Here is a 7,490-nt window from a genome sequence, read left to right as displayed (position 1 = left end):
GTTTAACAATAGCTAACCAAATGGTTAGCCATATGAGCACTTTCATATCAACCATATTCTTCTTCACTATAACTAGTTCAAATGACTCAAATTAACTAGTTAGAGAGTTGTTCAATTGCAAGGAAATATTATGTAACTACACAAGACACAATCGAAGCAAAAACGATTTGATTCACTCGAATCGATTTATGAACTTTATACCCACGGTTTGCAATTAGCATTCCTTAGTTTATATAAACATGAGTTCACAAACAATCGTCTTTAGATATAACCTAACTCAAGTTCGCGGACTGGGTTCGCAGACTTAAGTTCCCTAAAGGAGTTCTGAAACTCCAGCAGATTTTCTCGGGTCGAGAACTTCCGCCAGTTCGCGGACTTAGTTCACGGCTCTTGTTCCGGTTCTCTTGACCAACAAAGTTCGCAAACTTCAGTTCAAGGAATAAGGACTTATACATATATGTGTTTCCACGACAATGCTTATATCCATCATTGGTTTTATAATCTAAACTCTCATTTCAATAATTGAAACATTCTTAGAGGACGTTATATAGTTGTACTTCACAAACCATTTTTCGTCAACGCAATTTTTAAAGTGATTGAAACATAACATGACTTTCGTCACTAGGTAAAGATGAACTTGGCCAAAGCGAAAGCTTACCAACACATATTTCGAGAAATAGATAGGCGAGATAAACTCGGCTCAAAATAGCAAATGTGTATAATCAAAGTCTATATAGTAACTTTTGTCTCAAGAAAGGAGATAGAGTAGATAGACTTTTGAGTGATTGATAAGTTCAAGTCTCCACATACCTTTTTGTCGATGAAGTTCCACCAGTTCCTTGCACTACAAAAATAGGTCCTATTAGTGAGGTTTTTTTAGGGGCTTCACAAATAGTCCACTATTTGTGACGGTGTTTTGACCAACCGTATGAAATATTAAGATTAGTCAAAGGAGCAATTTTTTGGTCGGTTTCGTGCTTCCGACAGAGTAAATGATTTCCCGACCATTTTTTTTTTGTTTTTTTCTTTTTTCCACGGCCTTATCTTCTCATAATCTCAAACAGATCTGGTTTTCTTCACATAACTTTTGCCATTTTTTCTCCGCCGAAAAAACTGATAGCTCTCGCCTCTTCTCTTTTACCATCTCGTCCGTTTCTTCTATCTCTTTTTTTTTTTTTTTTTATCATATCGTCCATCTCGTCTCTGTCGTTCCATTAATGGGTTTTTACAGAAGTTGATTGAACACAGAAGAGAAGAAAAATGTGATGTTTTTACATATAAGATTAAGGTTTCAATGAGAATCGATAATGAGATAAAGATTATGGGTCTGCGGTTTAGAGAAATTGAATGAAATCAGGGATAGTTGATGGTCATGGTGTCGATCCGTGTGTTGATTCAAACTCGACAGAAAGGTAAGTTTAATTTAGGGTCTCTTTAATTAACTTTGTTTTTGTGTGAAATTGATTTATAGATCGTTAAATTAGTGATGGGTTTGCTTTTAATTGAAGTTTGGATGGGTTTAATTTCAGTTTCTTATGATTCCCATTAGTTCCTCAGAAAGCTATTCGAGTCCTGACTCTTGTGTTGTCCTAAAGAAAAGTTATTGATTTGCTAATTTGGTTTTCATTTGGTTGGAATTAGGCGTGGGTTTTGGTTTCTTTGAAGGATTTTGATGCTTGGGTATCCATCAGCAGCTGAAAGCAATCACCAGTTTGGGGCAATTTTCTGCTTACCTTTTTTTTCCTCGTTTGAGCAAATCTTAGTCATCGTTTTGTTCTGTATAACCCGTTTGATATAATGTCTCACTAGCAAATGTTATGAATTCCTTGCGCTTAAATCCTCTTTAAGATAATTTTCTACTTTCTCACAGTAGTTAACTAGTTATAGTGGTGAAGAAGATATGCTCTCGTTTGAACTACGAATTCTGCGTGTAACTAGAGATTTCTGATCTCCAATCCAGACATCCAGTTCACAAGTGAAATTATCAAAAGTTCAATGTTAATTTTCCTTAGCTACACTTCATATTTCTTGGCCCTGTCTTTGTTTTAACATTTATGAAATTCTTTTTTTATTAATAGTAAAATGGGAATGATATTAAGTTTTCCCAATTTTTTGCATTTCTGATTGTAGTTGAGTATTTGAGGACTTGGAGTTCTGCTGTACCCATTTTATCTGAGATGGTTGCATTCGAAATTAGTCCGTGGTTTGAATAACCGTTGCATGAATTGATTATCCTTCCGTCCTAAAAGACCTGAATTATTTGCTGGGAAGCTCCTCAGTCTACAGAAAGGTGTATTGTTAAGGGTTAAAATGAAAGTGGTTCGGAGATGCGCAAAAGCTTGGTAAGTGCTGATAGTTGAATAAAATATCGATAGCCTTTTATCTCAAACTGTCATGCCAGTTTCAATGGATTCTTATGCTGTTTTACGGGGCAAAAGATAGTAGTTCCTCTAATATACTTGAAGAAAGCAAACTGTACTTGGGTGTTAAAATATGCTACCTTCAGTTTTGAGTATCTCTGGTCCAAGTCAATCATAATAACGTTTATGACTTCAAACATTTCTTTGATGTTTTTTTTTCTCCAGTTGCTGCCATGTTCACTTTAGTTCATAAGCTTCAACCGACTATTATCTTTATTGATGAGGTTGATGGCTTTTAGAGGCATCGCCGTGCTACTGACCACGAAGCTTTGACAAACATGAAAACAAAGTTCATGGCTCTCTGGGATGGTTTTACCACAGACCGTGAGTAGTCTCTTAATTTTAAATTTTGTTCTTTCCATTCCAATATCTTATTTCTAAGAAAAAGTTTAGATTTTCAATATTTATATAACGCGTGTTAGCTTTGAGCATAAAAATAAACTCACAGCATACTTGACTAAAGCAAAGAGTCCCGTCTTACAAGAAGTTGGAGACAGAGAATCCTTGAGAAATAAACAATGGTTTTTTTTTCTGTGTGACTATATGAAAAGTTCTTTGCTACCCTTGAATTTTGATTTTAACCCTTACCAATGTGTAGGGTACGCCATACTGGTTTTCTTTTATTCTTTACTCTTTTCCTGCAGCTGAACTGTTGGTTATTGCCTATTAGTAGCCGGACTGGCCTAATTGGATCTTGTTAAGAAGACATTCTATGTTCCAACTGTTTCTGGATCGTTGACTGTGATTGAACAAATTGTCAATAGGTTCCTTAATAGTGTTGCAGATGTAGTTTTTCATCTAACCTAACTCCTTTAACTGTCAATAGTAGAAATTTAATCTAATCTTTTTTGGGGACGGAATATACAATATGTTGGACTCATGAAGCCTTTTTTTCTTCTGGACTTTCCAATTATATTAGTTGTTTGCCGAAAAAAGATATCCTGTTATAGAAAAAGCAGACTGCAATTTTTACGTTGCTTAACCTCAGACTAGGTAGAGTCTCAGGTCTTAGACAGTGCAGACAACCTGCCATTTGTCCTGATGAAGTGGAGTTCTTATTTGTATCTATGCTCTGCTATAATTCATTTTGTTTTGGGTTCCTTCTGGTGCAGATGACAGTATGCAGGATTGTCATCTAGAGGCAGTTCACATTTAGGCTTCCAAGGCTCTCCTCAGCCAGCGGTAGCTTTGTTCACGAACTCTGCTTCACTTCCAAGTCTCCTGCCAAACATACTTATATTTCTCTCCTTCCATAAAAGATAAAATTCTGCAAATAACATGTGTGCGTGCATCCTTGGATTCATATTGATAAACTTCTGTCTGTTCATTTTCATTAGATTTCAATGACATGAAGATGATTTAATAGGTGCTAACATGCTACCTTTTTGCATTGCAGCCTGGTATAACAAGTATCTGGACCAGGTCCTGATGAGGAAGGGAGAAGCAGAGTCGCAGAATGATAAATGAATGTCATCATGGAACTTGGACAAACTTTCCACAGGCATTTTTGGATGTTGATAATCTTAGTTACCAGGTTTTTTTTAACTATCTGGGTGTTGTTCTGTTGCCCAGATTTATGTTTTTTAAACAGTTAAACATCTTACTGTCGGATATGTAAGTTTCTATGGTGTAACAATGTAAAAACTTGTTATGAAAAGTATAAGTTTCTGGTTCAGTGTGAATGATGCGAGTTTTGAAGAGCTTTCTAATTTTTGTGTGAATGGCTTAAGGTTTCTCAGAATTCTATGATTCTGAGAATCTAAAGTCCGGCGTCGGGAACAGTAACCGTGGAATTTTTTTGACGGCGGCAAGAAAACTATTTGTGACGGCTGCCTAGACGTCACAAATAGAATAACTATTCGTGACGGTTGACTAAAACGTCACAAATGTGTTCAAACCGTCACCAAAAACATTTGTATTTGTGACGGTTTTATGTTATTTGTGACGGTTTTAGAACCGTCACTAAAGGCCCTCTGTTTTGTAGTGAAATTGAGTAGTTCTTCGTCTTGTATGATGATCCACCATGGAGTTCTTGAGCTCAACTACACTTTCTATCCAAGTCCGAGACTTAGCTATAGTAGACTAAAAATCAAGACTTATAGTTTTGATCACTAACATTGACAAACATGCTTGAGATATCAACACGCGAGCTCGACCGAACAATGCTCTAACAGCATTTACATTAACCATCCACTTTCTTACATAAACAAAATTTATGTTAATTAAAAAGGCATCCATAATTTTCTTCCACTTTTTTTTCCTAAATCAACAGCACAACACCCTAATACAAATTATTATAATGAAACTCAATAGCATCAGTTGATTGTGTTACAATGACGGTATAAGCGATTCCCAAATCGTATAGAATGAATAGTCATTTCGACTAAAACGGTTGTGAGGAGCAACAAATTGTAACCGAAGAAGAAGATGGGCATTAAGAAACTAACACAACCTATAGAACTAGCGCTCATCCGAATTTGGTGATCTAATAGTTTTTTTTATTATTTATTTATTATGTGAAGATTAATTATATGATCTCATGTTATCTTCTCTTGATGAAAAATATTTTATGTGAATAAGTGATGACGGATCTTAATGAAAAGGTATCCTATAATTGTCGTCCAAGTTTTTTTACGCAGGATTATTCGAATGTTAATCGTATGTTTAATATTATTTTTTAATGGTTGATCATTATCTAGTACTACATGTGAGTTAATTTAATCATCCCAAGGGAAAAATGACCACCTGAATCGGGACTTTCACTCTCTCACATTTTCAATATCAGTAATGTATTTTTTCCTTTTATTTTCTTCTTTCTTAATTCAGTTAAAGAAAACAAACAAAATACATAAAAACATAGAATTAAAGTACAAATATTCCCCGGGGATTCGTACGGACAACTTAGTTCAAATTAGACAGGTATACGGGTGTTAACAAATAAGTATAATATGAAAAATAAAATAAATAAACACCAAATTTTGGGTCCTCCGCTGCACAATCCTAGGAAACAAATCCAACAAATCCAAAACGCGAGTTCATTTAAGCTGTCTCGTGGCTGAGCGCCTGACATCAAAATACTCTTAAATCTTATTTTATTAAGAGACAATCATAACTTAGGTAAGTGCAATTAGTGCTGGTTATTTTTTACTTAATGAATTGAGCTATTTTTGTACATCTTTGGAAATTTGTGATTAATTAGTTCCAGTAATTAACGCAACAACTATATCAGGAAGCGTAATTAAATTATCTAGAAATCCTAACCAAGGAAAGTCCATGTTTGAGTATTAAGTGTGACTGCCTTAATTAGCGCAAGCATTATATCCCCGTCCACTAGCGATTATATTTAGCAAAAGAGCATTAACTGCAAGTAGTTATCCATGACATTTAAATCTAGTAAAGGCTTAAATAATAGTTATGCGTATTTACCTAAGGAAAGCCAATCTTGGCATTAGAAATAAAACACTCTTGTATCCTTATTTTCTGCATCCTTTACACATCCTTGTATAGTAGCAGCTGCGTTGAGTATGAAAAAACAGATATGGAGATTACATGTGGTCAGAGATTCATACAAGGGGAACCTCAACATCAACTCTCTAAGTCCAATGCACTCGTGGATCCTGCCTTTATTTATTACCTCTTATTTCTAAAGTATAAAGCGAGGAAGGCTTTCATAAACCGATTTGATCAAAACCTAAGTTTGATAAAAAAAACTTTTCAAAAATGATTGTTCTTATATATTCTAAGATTAAGATCATTCAAGGACAAGTCTAGAAGCTTTACACGTGGTAATATTAGAAATTTAGTTGACTTCTAGATAGAAAAATCATGGATCTTAGCAAAAATATCTGAGTATAACCATAGATTAATTGGCTTAGAATTTTTTTACATTTTGTTGGTCATTCTAAGTTATATAGCAGATTTCTAAAGCCGTGATTGAAATCAAAAGGACATCAAAATTAGTTGTTATGCTGGAGGCAAGCTAGCTGATGTGGTTATCGGAATACCTATTTAAATAATAACAGCAATCTCACGGTGGCTAGTTGGTAGACAGAGACAAGTACGGGTCAAATCCACAGGGAGCAGTGGAAATGCCGATAATCAATATCCCTAATCAGAAACAATATTTTTGGAATTTTAGAGTTGAAAATGATATAATAAAATTAAAATAAATTACTACAGTAAAAACAACGAGAGAGAATCAGTAACCAAGGTTTATAGTATCCACCACTATTTTTATACAATTATTGAAATGAAACATAATTCATGAGTTATTTATTGTCCGTTCTATTGACATCACCTATTATACGTATTAGCTTCTCAAATATCACCGGGACACCCTAAGCATGGCACATCAAAAAAATACACCCAAACATGTACCATTAAATTGCATTAGTGAGAAAGCTATACGAAACTAAATATAGGTTCACAAATGAGACGTGGCTATTCTAAGAAGACCCCATCAAAGGATTTAACCCAAGCATAGAATATCAAATAAATAGACAAATATATCTGTTATCCTATAAATTAAGTACATAGGTTACTGTATTGTACGGAACCGGTGAAGCAACAACTATTTCATCATTTAATCAATAAATAAAATCATGGAATTAATTATTCAAATCGTAATCATCTTTGTCAAATAATTCAATTTAATCGACCTAATACTCAAAGTGGTTTCAACTTAAACCCTAGTTATGAAAATCTAGCAAGACATAGCTATGGGTTTCCCAGAACCCATCAAAATAAATGACAAAGAAATAAGAATGTAAAACCAATAACAATCTTGCCATCACCACGATAGAATCAGTCATTCTCCCCTTCCATATGAGCACTTCCCAGCCGCACCTCTCGTCTCTTCTCTTTTTCTTCTTCACGGATCTGCAGCCGACTGCCCAGAGAGGAAATAAGATTTGTAAGAGATCTTTTGAAAAGGAATAAAACATCCTTCACTTCCTTAATAATTCCCCAAAGCAATGTGGTAAGAGAGCAGCCACGTAGTCCCCTATTACTACTTTAAGCTTTAATGGGATCCATATGATTGAACAAAGAAAATGATGGTCCGACAAAATG

At 34.7% G+C, this 7,490-nt stretch overlaps 1 long non-coding RNA gene across 1 annotated transcript; it reads left to right on the top strand.

Moving 5' to 3' along the window:
- The first annotated feature begins 1,135 nt into the window (after window positions 1-1,135).
- Window positions 1,136-4,118, top strand: LOC113298538. The gene is made up of 5 exons (XR_003334229.1): window positions 1,136-1,412; window positions 1,642-2,342; window positions 2,586-2,744; window positions 3,533-3,702; window positions 3,817-4,118. It is a non-coding gene; the product is annotated as an uncharacterized LOC113298538 (long non-coding RNA).
- The last annotated feature ends 3,372 nt before the right edge of the window (window positions 4,119-7,490 follow it).

The sequence above is a fragment of the Papaver somniferum genome, chromosome 7 (genome assembly GCF_003573695.1).
Source record: "Papaver somniferum cultivar HN1 chromosome 7, ASM357369v1, whole genome shotgun sequence".
Lineage (NCBI taxonomy): Eukaryota > Viridiplantae > Streptophyta > Magnoliopsida > Ranunculales > Papaveraceae > Papaver > Papaver somniferum.
The sequence above is the reverse complement of the archived record's forward strand: the minus strand, read 5'-3'. Positions and strand labels throughout refer to the sequence as shown.